The sequence below is a fragment of the Lissotriton helveticus genome, chromosome 4_1 (genome assembly GCF_964261635.1).
Source record: "Lissotriton helveticus chromosome 4_1, aLisHel1.1, whole genome shotgun sequence".
Lineage (NCBI taxonomy): Eukaryota > Metazoa > Chordata > Amphibia > Caudata > Salamandridae > Lissotriton > Lissotriton helveticus.
In genome coordinates, this window is record NC_136063.1 from 1,548,726,294 (window position 1) to 1,548,744,710 (window position 18,417).

Here is an 18,417-nt window from a genome sequence, read left to right on the forward strand (position 1 = left end):
GAATTGGAAAAAATTCAGCCATAAGGTATTTGAATCTGCATTAAGCCAGGGAGCCCCTCTGCTTAGTAAGACTCTCATGGCAGCTGGGAAGGACAATGAGGAATCGGTATCTAAGGCATTAGAGAAGGCGGCCCCCTGGTCCCTAAAAGCCCCAGTACAAGGGTCTAGGTCAGCCCCATGGTATAATGAGGATTTGCAAGCAGCGAAAGCTAAATGTAAGTGTCTGGAACGCCTCTGGCGCAAAGACTATGATCCGGCCCATAAAGAGTTATACAGGAGCAGCTTGAGGGAATACCATAGTCTGATTAAAAAGGCTAAAAGGAATTTTATAAAAGAGAGGATTGAATTATCCGATAATTGCTCCAAAGAGCTTTTCTTAATTTATAAGGAGTTAAGGTCTCTTACGACTACATTGACCAAAGATCTTCCCTCCACTGAGATATGTGAAGCCATTGTTGACCACTTTGTGAGCAAAGTGGAGAAGATGTATGAATCTTTTCAACAGAGCCCAGCCGAAAACATCTCGGCTGTGGATACCTGTCACAGGCTCATGAAGAATAGGTGCCTCATGGAGTTCAAGGTCCCCCCGTGGGAGGAGTTGATAAAAGTAATCATGGGCATCCATTCTGGATCTCCTACGGATGTCGCCCCTGCTAAAATCCTCAGAAGCCATATACCCCTTCTGAGTGACTATATAGGTAATCTGGCTACTCTATCTTTTCAAGAAAGTCTGGTGCCTGAGGAATGGAAACTTGCCCAGGTTGTTCCTATAAAAAAGAAGGATAATCTGTGTATGACCCAGCTCCATAATCTCCGCCCTATCTCCCTCCTGCCTTTTTGCGCCAAAGTAGTGGAGAAATTGGTCAATAACCAATTGGTTAAATTTGTGGAGGATAATCGTCTCCTTCACTCCTCCCAATCGGGCTTTAGGGCGATACATTCTACGGAGACCGCCCTCCTTTTCTCCACAGAATTGCTTCGTCGCAGAGTGGATGAGGGACATACAGCCGCTCTAATACTTCTAGACTTGAGTGCGTCCTTCGATACCGTATCGCACTCTGGACTCCTTGTCCAATTGAGTGAGATGGGGATAGCTGGCTCAGCCTATGAATGGTTGGGTTCCTTTCTGGCAGAAAGGAAATTTCAAGTGCATTGCCCCCCTTTTAAATCCACACCTCGGTCTCTTAAACAAGGGGTTCCGTAGGGCTCAATACTGACCCCTACGCTGTTTAATCTTTATATGGAACCCCTGGCGAGGTTGGTCGAATCTTATGGGGTGGATATTGTGTCATATGCGGATGACACCCAACTGGTGGTCACTCTATCTCATAACCCAGTTGAGACAGCTGATAACTTCTCCGCTTGTCTTGTGGCACTTGCTGGCTGGATGAAGAGCAATTGCCTTCGTCTTAACGGGAATAAGATGGAACTTCTGGTGATAGGTTCTGCTCCCTCTATTTGGACGTCGGCCTGGTGGCCAGCCGACATGGGTCCCACGCCCACCCCCTTTGATACGGTGAAGAACTTGGGTGTACTTTTGGACACTAACCTTTCATATTCCCAAAATGTTGGGATTGTGGCCAGCAAATGCTATGGCATACTAAAGGTTCTTCGTAAAATTCTAGATCTTCTTCCCATTAAAGCGAGGAAAACCTTAGTGCACGCCTTGGTCACTTCTCATCTTGATTATGGGAACTCTCTGCTCTGTGGTCTTAGTAAAAAGAGCCTGAACCAACTTCAATGTGTCCAAAATGCGGCTGCCAGACTGGTCTTGAACGTGCCTAGGAGGTCATCGGGGAAACGTGCTTTACAGACCTTGCACTGGCTTCCCATGCAGGAACGCGTCCGGTTTAAAATCATGTGCATCACCCACCGTATTGCACATGGCCGCGGCCCTGCCTACCTCCAAAATATGCTGACCATATACCGTCCCAAACGCCTTTTGAGATCTATGGGCAGCATGCAGCTCGTGGTACCTCGTATACGTAGAGCACGGATGGGAGGGCGGTCCTTCAGGTTCCTAGCCAGTAAACAATGGAACGAACTACCCATTGAACTCCGGATGGAACCGTCTGAATCACTGTTCAGGCTGAAACTGAAGACCTACCTGTTTCCCAATGATTAGTTTTGTAGGATCCTATTGTCCCTTCCCTCCCCTATACGTTGGGCCTGTTTTTAGGAGTTCTGGTGGAATACATCCTCAGCGCGGGGACGCACTGTTCTTCTGTGTAACCAGGCGCTTAATAAATGATATTATTATTATTATTAAGGATCTGCCTGCTGTCATCACTGATGCTTCTATGTGACCTGCCATATTATTTCCTCATTGAGGCCTTCCCTCCCTGTATCCAATGTGAAAATCCAAAAAGTCTCCCTACGTTTGCGTACTGCTGTAGGGCTTTGTCCGGGGATATTTCTCACTTTCTCTAAGATAATCCATCTTAGTTCAGTTTCTTTATGGTTCATTTCCTGACAGTGTTTAACCATAGGGGAAGTTAGTTTGCCTGTTCTAATCGCCGATTTGTGTTCGCTATAACGCTTTCTGAATTCTCTGCCTGTTTCCCCTGCATACCCTTTGTCGCATGGGCAGAGGATAAGGTACACCAGATTGGTACTTCTACAATTAGTGAAGTATTTCAGTGCTCCTTTTTTGCCTCTAAATTCCCAAAACTGGGTGACCATCGCTGTATCACATGCCACACATGTGCCACACCGATGGTTGCCTTTTATTACAGGGCCTGTGATGGTAGATTGTATGTGGTTTTTTTTGTTTTTCCCTAGTATGCACCAGTTTGTCCCGCAAATTGGCTTTCCTACGATATGCCAGGATGGGTTTTGGCAACATTTCTTGTTCCTGATTAGCGTTGAGTATGTGCCAGTTCTTATCTATTATTCTCTTAACTTTAAAGTTGAGAGATGAATGTGTAATTACACAAACTAGATTATCATTTTTAGGATGAACATTTCCTATCAGTAAGGCATCACGATTATAGAAACGCGCCTGTTTGTAAGCAGTCTTGATTAACCGGTTAGGGTACCCTCTCAGTAGGAGTCTATCCTTCAATTCCTGTGTATGGTTATCATAGTCCTTAATATCAGAGCAATTCCTCCTAATCCTTAAAAACTCCCCAAAAGCGATAGGATCTTTCTGGCAGTTAGGATGGTAGCTGGTATGTTTCCGAATAGTATTTTTCGCCATTGGTTTACGATAAAACCCAACCTGGATACTGCCTTGTTGTTCCTTAATGACTATATCTAGGAATTCTACCTGCTCTCTACTGTAGTGTACTGTGAACCTCAGATTTTTTTCACTGGCATTCAACCAGTCGATAAAATATAGCAGGGTGTCTTCATCACCAAGCCAAATAAAGAAAATGTTGTCTATAAATCTATGCCATTGTATGACATTCTCATAGTATGGGGCTATTTCATTAAAAATATGCTTGATTTCATATTCGCCCATATAGATATTAGCCACACTTGGGGCGCAAGATGCGCCCATGCTGGTCCCCTTGATTTGCTGATGTATTACGCCTTTACATTTAAAAAAGTTATTCTTTAATCCAATTTCCACGCATTCTAATATGAACCGGTTGGGTCTCTTCCCTGTGATTCTATTTAAGAGGACCGCTACTGCTTCCAACGCCCCTTGTTGGGGTACATTTGTATATAGCGCCTCTATGTCTAATGTTACCAAAATCTCTTGCAGGGTGTTAAAAGGAACCTGTTCTATTTTTCTAATAATGTCCCCAGTATCCCTGATATAGGAGAGATACCTAGTTGTAAGGGGGCATAAGAATGCATTTATGTATTTAGACAGGTGTTCTGTGCATGAGTTAATAGAAGACACTATTGGGCGTAATGGTGGGTCATGTGTGTTCTTATGTGTCTTAGGAACCCCGAAGATGGCTGGCGTAACAGGTTCAATCTTATTTAAAAAATCATATTCTTTAACACAAATGAATCCATGCTATAAGGCTTGCTGAGTCACTTTATCTATCTGATCTTTGAGACGGGCCATGGAACCTATTTTAGCTAGTCTGTAGTGTTCCGGTATGGCAAGCATCTCTGTAATTTTCTTGTCGTATTGCCCTGTATCTAAAAGGACAATGCCTCCACCTTTATCACAAGGATTTATTGTGAGGTCTTTCATTTTTTGTAGTTGTTCTAGTGCTGTTCTTTCAGCTGTTGTCAGGTTCTGGTTGCAGGTATGATTGTATTTTGTTATTTTCTGGATCTCCTTTAAAACTAGTGTCTCAAAGATAGCCATCTCTGGCCCTACCATCTCAAGGGTGGCGGTGAATGTAGATGTCAGTTTACACCATAATAATATTAATAATATAGAATAATTTGTAATTACCAGGTAATATGTTGCCACGAGTCTGGTCTTGTCCTAATGCTGACTCTGCGTGTCTACATGGAGAAAGGTGACACATATGTAGTGTCCCTAGTTAACAATTTCAAACACTCCTCCTGTGAACAAACACACCTTTATTAGGCTTAAAATGTCCCATCTAAAACATTATAAAGGACAAAACGCTTGAATGTCCACTTCCCTCCTCACTTACCTGCTATGGTTTTTTTTTTATAGCCTTTCACCAGTGGGCCTTTTCTATATTTATTCTCTTCTTTTCTTTTGGGATATTGGATTGATGTGGCCTTAGGCTAATCTCTCGGTTGGTCACAACGAATTGGAGAGTGGGTATCTGCTTTATATCCTGTGTTTAAAAAGGAAATACAAGCTCAGCTGGAGATATATGTATAAGGCACTTTTGCTAGGCTATCCCAAAGGCAGTCCTATTGCTAGTATATATACTGTTGGCCTAATCTCTCATTGCTGTCCTACATTATGTGGTGCCCCATCATACCCCTTTCATTCCTATTGTAGAGGGACATCTGTTGGACCTGGTGCTGTCAGTACAAATTGTCGCTGCTACTTGTGCCACATGGCTTACAATCAGCTACCATGATCCGCTGTTAATAGGGTATTAGCTGATCGTAATGGGAAATTAACATCAGTCGGCGTACAAAAATAAATGCTGGTGTGTCTACTGCTCCTAATGCTAGAGACTACAGCCAACTACACTCAATACTCCCAGATAGACAAAAAAGAATAAAATGCCTGTGTATCTACACATCCTGAGGCTAGAGACTGCAGCCAGCTAAACTCGATACTCTCAAAAGGACACTCCAATCTCAGCAATAATACCTCTATAGTCTGTTCTCTTTATATATACAGCTCCTACTGGGGGTGCCCGTAAGGGTAATGGGGCCATGCTACGGAGAGCCTCATCTCCAAATACTCTGTAATTTGTAAAAAAATAACATTGTTACAGCTCCCTCTATAATGTTACCAAACAATATGCAATCCTGCCTCGTAGTATGCATATCTCGTGCTCACCTCTCTCTAGCACCAGCCGATAGTCTCCACAATCGTGAGTCATTAAAAAGGAAAGATGGCGAATCCCACTTGTAATGCCACCTTATAACCAGTTTGCAACCCTGTTAACGCTATGTCTAATCACGTGTTAATACGTCTGAGACAGACGTTGGCACGTCGTGTTGTAGTTCTATAAGTCTGACGCCTCTGTTTGCCGGAATAGTAGTTCTCACTATCAAGAGACAGTCCTGCCAAGTATCACGCATTCGGCATGACGCTAACGCATTTCAGTGTGGTGTTCCCGCATCACCGCACTGAAATGCATGGTCACGCATTTTTTACTCTAACCTGACAGAGCTGAAAGTGGCTGCATTAACCTACGCCAGATGCTAGCGCATGCTCCAGCTCCCCTGACACAAGTGTGCTGTGGCCCGGGTAAAGCAGACTTCGCTTGGCTGCAGGCTCAGTGTGTAGCAGTTAAAGATTCGACGTCACGTGCACTGCTCTCAGTGCTACAATGTTATATTTGATGTGCCCTGCTGCATGGAGATCCGGGCCCTGCCTGCCCCCTAGCTGCCGCAGTTTAAATATATAGGACATTGTGCGTGGCGCCATGTGGGGACGCGACGTCACGTCCTACAGACAGAGTGCGCGCAGGGCGTTACATACATTTTGTAAAGACATTTGAGGTGGAGGCCGGCTCCTCAATGGTGAGCGGGTGGCGCTGGAATGGGCCCAGCAAGCTGATCCGCGCCGGGCCGCCCGCACTGTGGGGCGAAATAATATTTAACGATGGATTAAAACTCACGGGTGTAATTCCCGTACTTTCATGGTAGCTGAGAATGCATGACTCGACTGAGAACGGTGGGTGCAACTGAACAGAATTGTCGCTCTACTAGCCTCACAAAGTGCGCTATGGTGCAAGTGGGGAGCGGCGGCTGTAGTTTAAATAAAATAGTGGCTACAGGGAGTGGCAATGGCAGCGGTGCACTGCTGACACCATGACCGTGGGTCCCGACCGGTGGATCAGTTGAACTCCGGCGTCCGCACGGACTGTGGCAGCCTCTGGAGTTCTTCCCCAGCAGTACACCAGCCCTTCCTGTAATCATGCCGGGCCAGTGCTTGCTGAGGTGGGAGTTTATGCAGCGAGGTGCGGCCTGCACAATTAACGTTACTGAAGTCTACTCATAAAGTAAGTTGTGCCTCAGTCAGCGAGGTATTTCTCTTTTCAGTGTACAGTACTTTACATTTTATTCATAGCGCTAGTGCGCCAACAGCGCTGCCGATCCTATTACTTCACGTGGTCAGTACCTCCTATTCTGTGTCGGTGTAGTTGCTCTGTGACAGCCTGTAAGTGAAAACAAATATGTGAAGGAGCCCCCCTGTTCATCTGGGCAGTGTGCGGGCTCAGCATTACTTACATTATGTTATGAAAGTTAGACTGTTGCAGAGGGCGGCCTGCTTTGAAATTGTTCAGCAGTCACACTAGCACATTTAAATTGATTCGAACCCCTCGTTATGCACATGCTCTGACTGACTGCATCTACTCTCCATGACGGCGTTTTTGTATACAGGTTTACATTTTATTTTCAACAGGCTGTTTTACAAATATTGACTTTGCTGAAATTTACAGAAGCGTCCTTTTGTTAGTAGTGGTATGGCAATGACTGTCAATGAGTGGTGCAGATCTGAGTCCTCGTTGTGGTTAACAGTAGGATCAGCTTACAAGGGGCACAGATGCTTTCGTTTTCTGGTGCTTTCCAGCAGTTTTTACATCTTCTTCAAGTGTCTTGTTTCTCAAATGGGTTGTAATTGCAGATATTTATATGTTTTCCTAGTCTTCATTGCTTGATTTTGCTTGCAAAAAGTGTCACTCATATTCGTTGGAATGTCACTCCTAATTGAACTGAAATTATTTAAATGTCACACTTGGCAATCTCAAACCTTGGCAGCTATGAAGAGATAGTCTCTAGTGAACTCTCACTGTGGCTAAATCATAAATATAAAGTCTCGACAAAACATCCATATACACCACAGATATTATTTTAAAAAAATAAACATGACTAAGTGGCCAATGTACGAAAACCATGGAATCTCCTTCCTGGCATTACTCGCTATTCTTTTCCATCAGCGCCATCTTTGAGGGGGCCCTAGTCTGTATACATAGTACTACAACGTATATATCCACATTCCTTATTTGACCCTACGAATACCATGATTCAAGAGATATATTACTACCATCTTATCCTGCTGATATAGCCGAGCCCCAATAATCTCCTGATATATATTGGAATTCATATTTAAAATAAGTGGATCATAATGAGGGCGAAAACGGGATCAACTGGAAATTTATTTTGGTTATGCTTGTACTCCATATGACATATATGGCCCTTTGATGTGATGGTGCCTATGCATGTATATGTTTCTATATCTACTACTACGGGACCCAGTGTAGAATGTAACTAAGATTGTGTACACAGGCAATAGATGGAACTACCTCTTAGAGTGTATGCTGGATGGATATGACATGGAACTGATTAGTGCTAAGACATACTCCCTACTCAATTCTACACTTATGCCACAGTATCCAGCCGGATGCACTTGCAGCCTATTTATTAGTATTCAAATTGTGTAGGGGGGAGCATGCTAGTTGTAAGTTCTTCTATCATGTGCTCTGCATGGGCTATCCCACAGAATATTTGCTGGGAATGAAAAGAAATGACAATGGCCTAAGATGAAAAGAAGAAGAGAGTTCCCTCCTTGCTGCCTGTAGCTTTTTTGTGAGATCCACCACAGAGTGATAACAGTGTTACTTACTATAGGTCTGATGGTGTGGATGTTAGGCTGTCAGTGGCAGTGACAGACACTTCCGTGGTGAACTCTGGGGACAGTCTCAGTGCGGGGGTGTGAAAGGGAGGATTACGGTGCGATTCGGCCCGTTTTAATAGATTGATGCTCAGAATTTAACTGACTTTTTAAAACTGTTTAAAATTTGTTTACTGCTTCTAGCTCGTTTTTCTTCTTAATTTGCTGATCCCTACCTGCTTCCTTGTCCCGCCCCGTTCCGCCGTGTCCATTGTCGGCGTTTGAGCGAAGGGTGAGGAACCCACCACTTCCTGCCTCACCAGCGCTCGGGTTAGCGCTCTAGTTTCTACAGGCCTACTCCTATTTATGAGGATAGGTCAGCGACCGCGAAACCGACGCGCACAGCGGGCGCGCCGAGTGCGCGCAAGGCAAGCCCGTCCGCGACTGGACGCGGCCAGGGGCCAGTACCTCTGATTTCGATTCCAGCGATCTGGTAAAAGATCTGCGATATTCACGTGAAGAATTAACCCTTCTCCGCCCCTTTCCTTTGGCCGCATGTAAACACAGTTTTCAGCCTGAATGCATGCCCCAAGAGTGTAGGGGTTGCCATTTTTATCCTGTTACTGATTCGGAGATTGTGAGGGAGGCGGATCAACTCGCCATGTCCTTAGTGAACTGTCGTTCATTTAAAAAAACACAGACTGAGCATTTGCGATATTCTTACTGACTATCAACCAAATCTGTTGTTTCTAACGGAGACCTGGCTGGACGAGGCCTCTGCTCCTGAGATTCTTGAGGTTCTTCCATCGGCCTATGCCCTTCTAAGAATCGATAGAGGAATCCAAAGAGAGGGTGGCATTGCTATAGTGTATAAAATGGAGCTCGTGTGCTCCTTGGAGCAAGTGAAAATCAGTAACTGTGATGCGGGACTATTCTCTATCACAATCTCCCCCGAATGTACCATCAAGGGCTATCTTATCTATCGCCCTCCATGGGGGTCCATACAATTCGCTGAGATCCTCCTGGAAACGGTGACTCAGACGGCCCTACGGTATAGTAAATTCCTCATAATAGGTGATCTTAACTTACATTTAGAGGATGCAAACTGTGCAGAGGCACAATCAGTAATTACCTCTTTGAATGCCCTGATGCTCAGACTTTCTGATGGGAGGCCAACACATCAAGCGGGGCATGTTCTGGATCCCATCTTTTCTAATTGGGAGGATATTAAGGTGCTCACTCCCATAAGAATCCTATGGTCAGGCCATTATCTTATTCCTTTTGTTGTATTAGTCATGCCCAGAGGAGAAATACCCAAGAGACCTCTCCTATCTAAGCGTAGGAAATGGAAAAAATTCAGCCATAAGGTATTTGAATCTGCATTAAGCCAGGGAGCCCCTCTGCTTAGTAAGACTCTCATGGCAGCTGGGAAGGACTATGAGGAATCGGTATCTAAGGCATTAGAGAAGGCGGCCCCCTGGACCCTAAAAGCCCCAGTACAAGGGTCTAGGTCAGCCCCATGGTATAATGAGGATTTGCAAGCAGCGAAGGCTAAATGTAAGTGTCTGGAACGCCTCTGGCGCAAAGACTATGATCCGGCCCATAAAGAGTTATACAGGAGCAGCTTGAGGGAATACCATAGTCTGATTAAAAAGGCTAAAAGGAATTTTATAAAAGAGAGGATTGAATTATCCGATAATTGCTCCAAAGATCTTTTCTTAATTTATAAGGAGTTAAGGTCTCTTACGACTACATTGACCAAAGATCTTCCCTCCACTGAGATATGTGAAGCCATTGTTGACCACTTTGTGAGCAAAGTGGAGAAGATGTATGAATCTTTTCAACAGATCCCAGCCGAAAACATCTCGGCTGTGGATACCTGTCAAAGGCTCATGAAGAATAGGTGCCTCATGGAGTTCAAGGTCCCCCCGCGGGAGGAGTTCATAAAAGTAATCATGGGCATCCATTCTGGATTTCCTACGGATGTCGCCCCTGCTAAAATCCTCAGAAGCCATATACCCCTTCTGAGTGACTATATAGGTAATCTGGCTACTCTATCTTTTCAAGAAAGTCTGGTGCCTGAGGAATGGAAACTTGCCCAGGTTGTTCCTATAAAAAAGAAGGATAATCTGAGTATGACCCAGCTCGATAATCTCCGCCCTATCTCCCTCCTGCCTTTTTGCGCCAAAGTAGTGGAGAAATTGGTCAATAACCAATTTGTTAAATTTGTGGAGGATAATCGTCTCCTTCACTCCTCCCAATCGGGCTTTAGGGCGATACATTCTACGGAGACCGCCCTCCTTTTCTCCACAGAATTGCTTCGTCGCAGAGTGGATGAGGGACATACAGCCGCTCTGATACTTCTAGACTTGAGTGCGTCCTTCGATACCGTATCGCACTCTGGACTCCTTGTCCAATTGAGTGAGATGGGGATAGCTGGCTCAGCCTATGAATGGTTGGGTTACTTTCTGGCGGATAGGAAATTTCAAGTGCATTGCCCCCCTTTTAAATCCACACCTCGGTCTCTTAAACAAGGGGTTCCGTAGGGCTCAATACTGACCCCTACGCTGTTTAATCTTTATATGGAACCCCTGGCGAGGTTGGTCGAATCTTATGGGGTGGATATTGTGTCATATGCGGATGACACCCAACTGGTGGTCACTCTATCTCATAACCCAGTTGAGACAGCTGATAACTTCTCCGCTTGTCTTGTGGCACTTGCTGGCTGGATGAAGAGCGATTGCCTTCGTCTTAACGGGAATAAGATGGAACTTCTGGTGATAGGTTCTTCTCCCTCTATTTGGACGTCAGCCTGGTGGCCAGCCGACATGGGTCCCACGCCCACCCCCTTTGATTTTGATACGGTGAAGAACTTGGGTGTACTTTTGGACACTAACCTTTCATATTCCCAAAATGTTGGGATTGTGGCCAGCAAATGCTATGGCATACTTAAGGTTCTTTGTAAAATTCTAGATCTTCTTCCCATTAAAGCGAGGAAAACCTTAGTGCACGCCTTGGTCACTTCTCATCTTGATTATGGGAACTCTCTGCTCTGTGGTCTTAGTAAAAAGAGCCTGAACCAACTTCAATGTGTCCAAAATGCGGCTGCCAGACTGGTCTTGAACCTGCCTAGGAGGTCATCGGGGAAACGTGCTTTACAGACCTTGCACTGGCTTCCCATGCAGGAACGCGTCCGGTTTAAAATCATGTGCATCACCCACCGTATTGCACATGGCCGCGGCCCTGCCTACCTCCAAAATATGCTGACCATATACCGTCCCAAACGCCTTTTGAGATCTATGGGCAGCATGCAGCTCGTGGTACCTCGTATACGTAGAGCACGGATGGGAGGGCGGTCCTTCAGGTTCCTAGCCAGTAAACAATGGAACGAACTACCCATTGAACTCCGGATGGAACCGTCTGAATCACTGTTCAGGCTGAAACTGAAGACCTACCTGTTTCCCAATGATTAGTTTTGTAGGATCCTATTGTCCCTTCCCTCCCCTATACGTTGGGTCTGTTTTTAGGAGTTCTGGTGGAATACATCCTCAGCGCGGGGACGCACTGTTCTTCTGTGTAACCAGGCGCTTAATAAATGATATTATTATTATTATTATTAAGGATCTGCCTGCTGTCATCACTGATGCCTCTATGTGACCTGCCATATTATTTCCTCATTGAGGCCTTCCCTCCCTGTATCCAATGTGAAAATCCAAAAAGTCTCCCTACGTTTGCGTACTGCTGTAGGGCTTTGTCCGGGGATATTTCTCACTTTCTCTAAGATAATCCATCTTAGTTCAGTTTCTTTATGGTTCATTTCCTGACAGTGTTTAACCATAGGGGAAGTTAGTTTGCCTGTTCTAATCGCTGATTTGTGTTCGCTATAACGCTTTCTGAATTCTCTGCCTGTTTCCCCTGCATACCCTTTGTCGCATGGGCAGAGGATAAGGTACACCAGATTGGTACTTCTACAATTAGTGAAGTCTTTCAGTGCTCCTTTTTTGCCTCTAAATTCCCAAAACTGGGTGACCATCGCTGTATCACATGCCACACATGTGCCACACCGATGGTTGCCTTTTATTACAGGGCCTGTGATGGTAGATTGTATGTGTTTTTTTTTGTTTTTCCCTAGTATGCACCAGTTTGTCCCGCAAATTGGCTTTCCTACATTATGCCAGGATGGGTTTTGGCAACATTTCTTGTTCCTGATTAGCGTTGAGTATGTGCCAGTTCTTATCTATTATTCTCTTAACTTTAAAGTTGAGAGATGAATGTGTAATTGCACAAACTAGATTATCATTTTTAGGATGAACATTTCCTATCAGTAAGGCATCACGATTATAGAAACGCGCCTGTTTGTAAGCAGTCTTGATTAACCGGTTAGGGTACCCTCTCAGTAGGAGTCTATCCTTCAATTCCTGTGTATGGTTATCATAGTCCTTAATATCAGAGCAATTCCTCCTAATCCTTAAAAACTCCCCAAAAGCGATAGGATCTTTCTGGCAGTTAGGATGGTAGCTGGTATGTTTCCGAATAGTATTTTTCGCCATTGGTTTACGATAAAACCCAACCTGGATACTGCCTTGTTGTTCCTTAATGACTATATCTAGGAATTCTACCTGCTCTCTACTGTAGTGTTCTGTGAACCTCAGATTTTTTTCACTGGCATTCAACCAGTCGATAAAATATAGCAGGGTGTCTTCATCACCAAGCCAAATAAAGAAAATGTTGTCTATAAATCGATGCCATTGTATGACATTCTCATAGTATGGGGCTATTTCATTAAAAATATGCTTGATTTCATATTCGCCCATATAGATATTAGCCACACTTGGGACGCAAGATGCGCCCATGCTGGTCCCCTTGATTTGCTGATGTAATACGCCTTTACATTTAAAAAAGTTATTCTTTAATACAATTTCCACGCATTCTAATATGAACCGGTTGGGTCTCTTCCCTGTGATTCTATTTAAGAGGACCGCTACTGCTTCCAACGCCCCTTGTTGGGGTACATTTGTATATAGCGCCTCTATGTCTAATGTTACCAAAATCTCTTGCAGGGTGTTAAAAGGAACCTGTTCTATTTTTCTAATAATGTCCCCAGTATCCCTGATATAGGAGAGATACCTATTTGTAAGGGGGCATAAGAATGCATTTATGTATTTAGACAGGTGTTCTGTGCCTGAGTTAATAGAAGACACTACTGGGCGTAATGGTGGGTCATGTGTGTTCTTATGTGTCTTAGGAACCCCGAAGATGGCTGGCGTAACAGGTTCAATCTTATTTAAAAAATCATATTCTTTAACACAAATGAATCCATGCTATAAGGCTTGCTGAGTCACTTTATCTATCTGATCTTTGAGACGGGCCATGGAACCTATTTTAGCTAGTCTGTAGTGTTCCGGTATGGCAAGCATCTCTGTAATTTTCTTGTCGTATTGCCCTGTATCTAAAAGGACAATGCCTCCACCTTTATCACAAGGATTTATTGTGAGGTCTTTCATTTTTTGTAGTTGTTCTAGTGCTGTTCTTTCAGCTGTTGTCAGGTTCTGGTTGCAGGTATGATTGTATTTTGTTATTTTCTGGATCTCCTTTAAAACTAGTGTCTCAAAGATAGCCATCTCTGGCCCTACCATCTCAAGGGTGGCGGTGAATGTAGATGTCAGTTTACACCATGAGAGATTAACTTTGCTTTCACTAGCTTCAATGTTAGCAAAATACCTTTTCAAGCGAATCTTTCTGAAAAAGGTGTAAATGTCACGATTCAATTGGAACTTGTTATACTGAGCACTAGGGACAAAAGAAAGTCCTCTAATGAGTACCTTTGTCTCATCATGGGTTAGGCAGTGTTTTGACAGGTTAAAAATGGGAATGGTACCACCTTTGTGCCCTCCCATCAGGACCTCCAGTACTGCTGGTTGCGTGTTCTCATGTACATTTGCGGAGGTTGAGGGTCCATCTGTTGGAACCCTCGCCTGTCCTGTCTCGGAAATTTGGATCGCCCCCTGGGTCGTCCTCTCGCTAAAAAAGGCAGATGAGCTTGATAACACTGATAATATGCTCTCCCTCTGCCTCTCTGTTGTTAAAAGCCTGAATTGTATCTTTCTGGGTAGTTTGAACCTTCTGCTTCAGAATCTGATGAGTTAGTATCTGAAAATGTAAGAACTTTCTTCCTTTGGTTATACCCTTGCTGTGGAGTATCAGATTCATATTGCCATTCTTGGAAATAGTTTGCCCTTAGATATGGGGATGCTTTCTCTTGTGTGTACCATTTAATATCTTTTTTAAATTTTTCTGTCTTTTTTTGATAAGATATTCTTAAAAATCATGAAGTTCACTATTCAAGGTTTCCAGTTTTAGTTTTGCTTCTTCTACACCTGTTGCACTTTTGAGCTTATCTTCCATTTCTTGTATTTCTTGACTTAATACAGCCACCAATTCCCTTGCTGTCTCCACAATAAGGATCATCCAACCCCTAGAGCACCTGTTACCTATCTGCGACCATTTCTCTAGGAATTTGCGCAATTCTACAAACAATGCAGGTGCATTGCGAACCATCAAACCTGAGTGGATGACCCCTGCTCTAAGGTATTCAAGCAAATATATTGCATGCGATTCCATTCGCTTAGCTTTTTTACGTAAGTTTAACAGTGCTGTCCATTCGGTATTATCTGTACCAGATAATGTTGCTCTTTGATTGGAACTCGCCGATTCTCCTATTAATGCTGTAAAGTCTGCATCCATAAATCCAAATGTTTTAAGCATTTCCATGATGGATACTAGTCTGGTCCAACTCGCTAGCACCAACTACCCACAAATAATAAAACGTATTTTACAAAAATCAATTACCTACTCTTAAAATCATAAATATGCCTAAAAGAAAAGTGTGCCAACAAGAGAGACCTAGAAATCTAAATGCAAGCTACTGCTTCTTTAGTAAAGTAGGACACACTGGTGTCAGGAGAAGACAGATATTTTTTTTGCCAGCCTGCTGAGTTCTGACCATTGGCAGATCTTCCCTAATAAATCAGTGGATTTTGATCCACATAGACCTCTTTTGCATCACGCAAACAGTCCTGGAGCATTCTGTGGATGGTCGTCGGGACTGCCACTTGCTCAACCTGTTTTGCCATCACCTCTGCACTCGACTTGATCCCTGCCAATTGAAACCAATACAATGCAGACGTTGGGTCCGATCTTTGTGATGCTGCTGTTGATGATGTTCTGGTTGATGGTGTTGTTGGTTGCTGTGAGACAAAACTGCTCACTTTGGAAGTTAAAGGCGGCACCCCAGAACTGCGGGGGGAGTCAAAGCTCTAGCCATTCTTCTTCCAAGTCGTCAGCTTGCTCTACAACCCAAATATCATGTTTTAAAACATCCCCTTCAGAAAAAGGAATTCAAGTTGGCAAATTCTTTATGTACCACGAATCAAGTAGTGTGGCACAGATGTACTCTTTGCACTCAATAATGTCATGTTGTAGCCTTGTATTACAAGCCGAGTGAAGCATTGAGGTCTCAGCCAAGGAATGCACTTCTGTGTTTCCACTCACATCTGTGGGGCAAACATTTCAGAGACCTTTTTACCTTGTCCTGTAAGAGATACAAAAACAGGATAGCTTGGCCCATCATACTGTTCTCCTTGCTAATCTCCCTTTTTAAACATCAGCAGGGAGTTGCACCTGTATCAGGCATTTTATTGGGCCCCATTTGTCCGCATCCATGGTCTTAGCTTAGCCAACTGCATCCCCTCCTTTTTTAATGACACAGTCATTGATCTGTTTGTACTGCTCAAACAGACGTTGCAACATGTAAAAAGTCGAGTTCCAGCGTGTTGGCACCTCCTGTATCAGGGCTTAAACTGGTGCCCTTTTATTATGTGGAATAATCCGCAATTGCTGCCCGGCTTTAAAAGAATGACCAAAATGAGTGCACAATTTTCTCCAGGTGGTCAGTATGTTGCTAACTATGTCTTCCTAATTGATGAAGTCTCACAACACCAGGTTGATGCAATAGGCCAAGCACAGAAAGCTGAAATAGCCTCTGTATGACGTGTCCTTGACTATGTTACTGCCATTGCCTGTGGCAACAAATCCAATTCTGGGCCACAGCTTTTTATACACCTTGCTGTCAAATTGCTCCAGATGTTTACAGCTGAATATGATTTCTCCATGGCGAACATGTTCACTGTTGCATGCTGCCGAACGCTCTTAAAAGTTTTGTTTCAGGGCCAAGACCTGAAGAGATCTTTTGCTTTAACACCGCAAAAGTGATCCAGTGTGCAGTGATGCACATGTAATCAGTAGCCTGACAACTGGTCCACATGTCTCTTATCAGGTGTATGGTATGAACACCTTGCTCCAAAGCTTGTGCAACCAACTGCAGCACATCGTGTTTCAGAGCTGGAACAGCAGCTCTGGCAAGAAAGTTCCTACTCAGTAACTTCCATTTTGGAAAAATGACTGCCACAAGATATGAGAATCCTACTCCTTCCACAAAAGAAAAAAGGAGACATATATTCATCCACTACATCACTTTCCTCCCGCCAGCCTGCCTTATTAAATTAAATTAAAAGGCTAAATATAGCATGAGCAGGCTCCCCAACATGCGCAGTTTCCAAAGATGAAGCTGCGATGGGGAAGATTGCGGGGCAATAAGGTAAGTTTGATTTAAAGTTATATTTAGCCTTTTAATTTAATTAAATAAGACTGGCGAGAGGCGGGCGGTAAGCGGGTGGGAAGTGGGCGGCGGGCGGACGGCCTCGCGAAACGGGAATATTGTGGAGAGGCACAGAGATTGGTTCAATCTCTGTGCCTCTCCGCGATAGTCCCTTCCGCGACTTCCGCCCACCCCTACTTAAGATATTTTCAAATACCAAAAGCAAGAAAAAAATCACATTAATAGTGCAAATTGGTGTGCGAATAGGTACATGCAGAGAATCGCCTTCAAATAACTTCATGCAGCACCTTGTAAGCCTGCTAAATATCAGCAATGTGTAATAATATACCCTTTAGATTGTCAAATGTAAGTACTACAAATGGTGTGCCTGTCACTGTTATAGCACGTTGGTAATACATTGTAATAAATTAAATTAAAACATTAAAGTAGATTGTGTGCCTTTCAATAACATTTTCAAAACTAGAATTGTGACTAACAAATACTTCTGTGTGCTCAAACCAATCCTCAAGGTAAAAAAATATTGACAGGCTTCAATATTAAGGTGTGCCTGTCACCGCGTTATTTACTTGCCAAAAGTCGCTTCTATATGCTTAAATGCCACCCAAAATTAAAACAAGGCATAAGCCAGGCATTTGAAGAGATGACAAATCAGGCACTAAGTGACGCGCAGTGGATGACATGAATCTGAGCATAAGTGCTCCCAAGATTTTGTGTGTACTGCGTGCCAAGAATTAAGAGCATGCATAGAGCTACCCCCAAAAATATAAATATAAAAAACTGAAAGCTCCATTACAGTATCCGAAGAAATGCACTTAAGGTGGTGCATGAGCAAGTACTTAATAGATCACGCCGAAAAAGGCCCTGCACAGCTTAAGACTCCCAGCCTGAGTTTCCATGAGAAAAGAAAATATCCTCATTAACGGAATCCTTGTCTTTTGATCGGATATTCTACAATCCCCAATGATTCGTCATGGGCCTGCAACAGAATTCAGGATAACCAAGATCCCTTGTACAGAAGCCGCGTCCAGAACACGAAGATGCCGAGAGTAGTATGTGGGGCCCTGCCAGTCTGCTCGTATTATAAAAAAACGGAATATTTCTAAATATATTACTTTTATATTTTTAAGAAACTATTAGGCCTTAACTGTCATTTGTAAATCATGTAAGCAGTTGATTGGCAGTACAGTCTCAGAGTATAAAGATGCAGAGGCAGGTAGGTAATACTCACATTTAGGGGCCAATTACGATGCGGCCACGATGGTCAGAGCCTTCAGGGCTGCATTGTAATGGGCCGCATGGTTTACTTTCCCACCACCTAATTATGATCTAGGCGGTCGTAAAGTAAACCGGCAAGTCATTTCAGCTGGCTTCCGAGCTCCAGGAGCCCACAGCCAGTTGGAAGGCTGCCAATAATCTCAAGGGTGGGCCTTTCCACCCTTGAGATTAGGATGCACGGTTTTCAGCATGGTTTCCATGTCGGCCTGCCCAACATGGAAACCATGTCAGAAAGTTTGCTTGTGGGCCCCCAGCAGGGCCCTTTGTGTTTGTAGCCTCT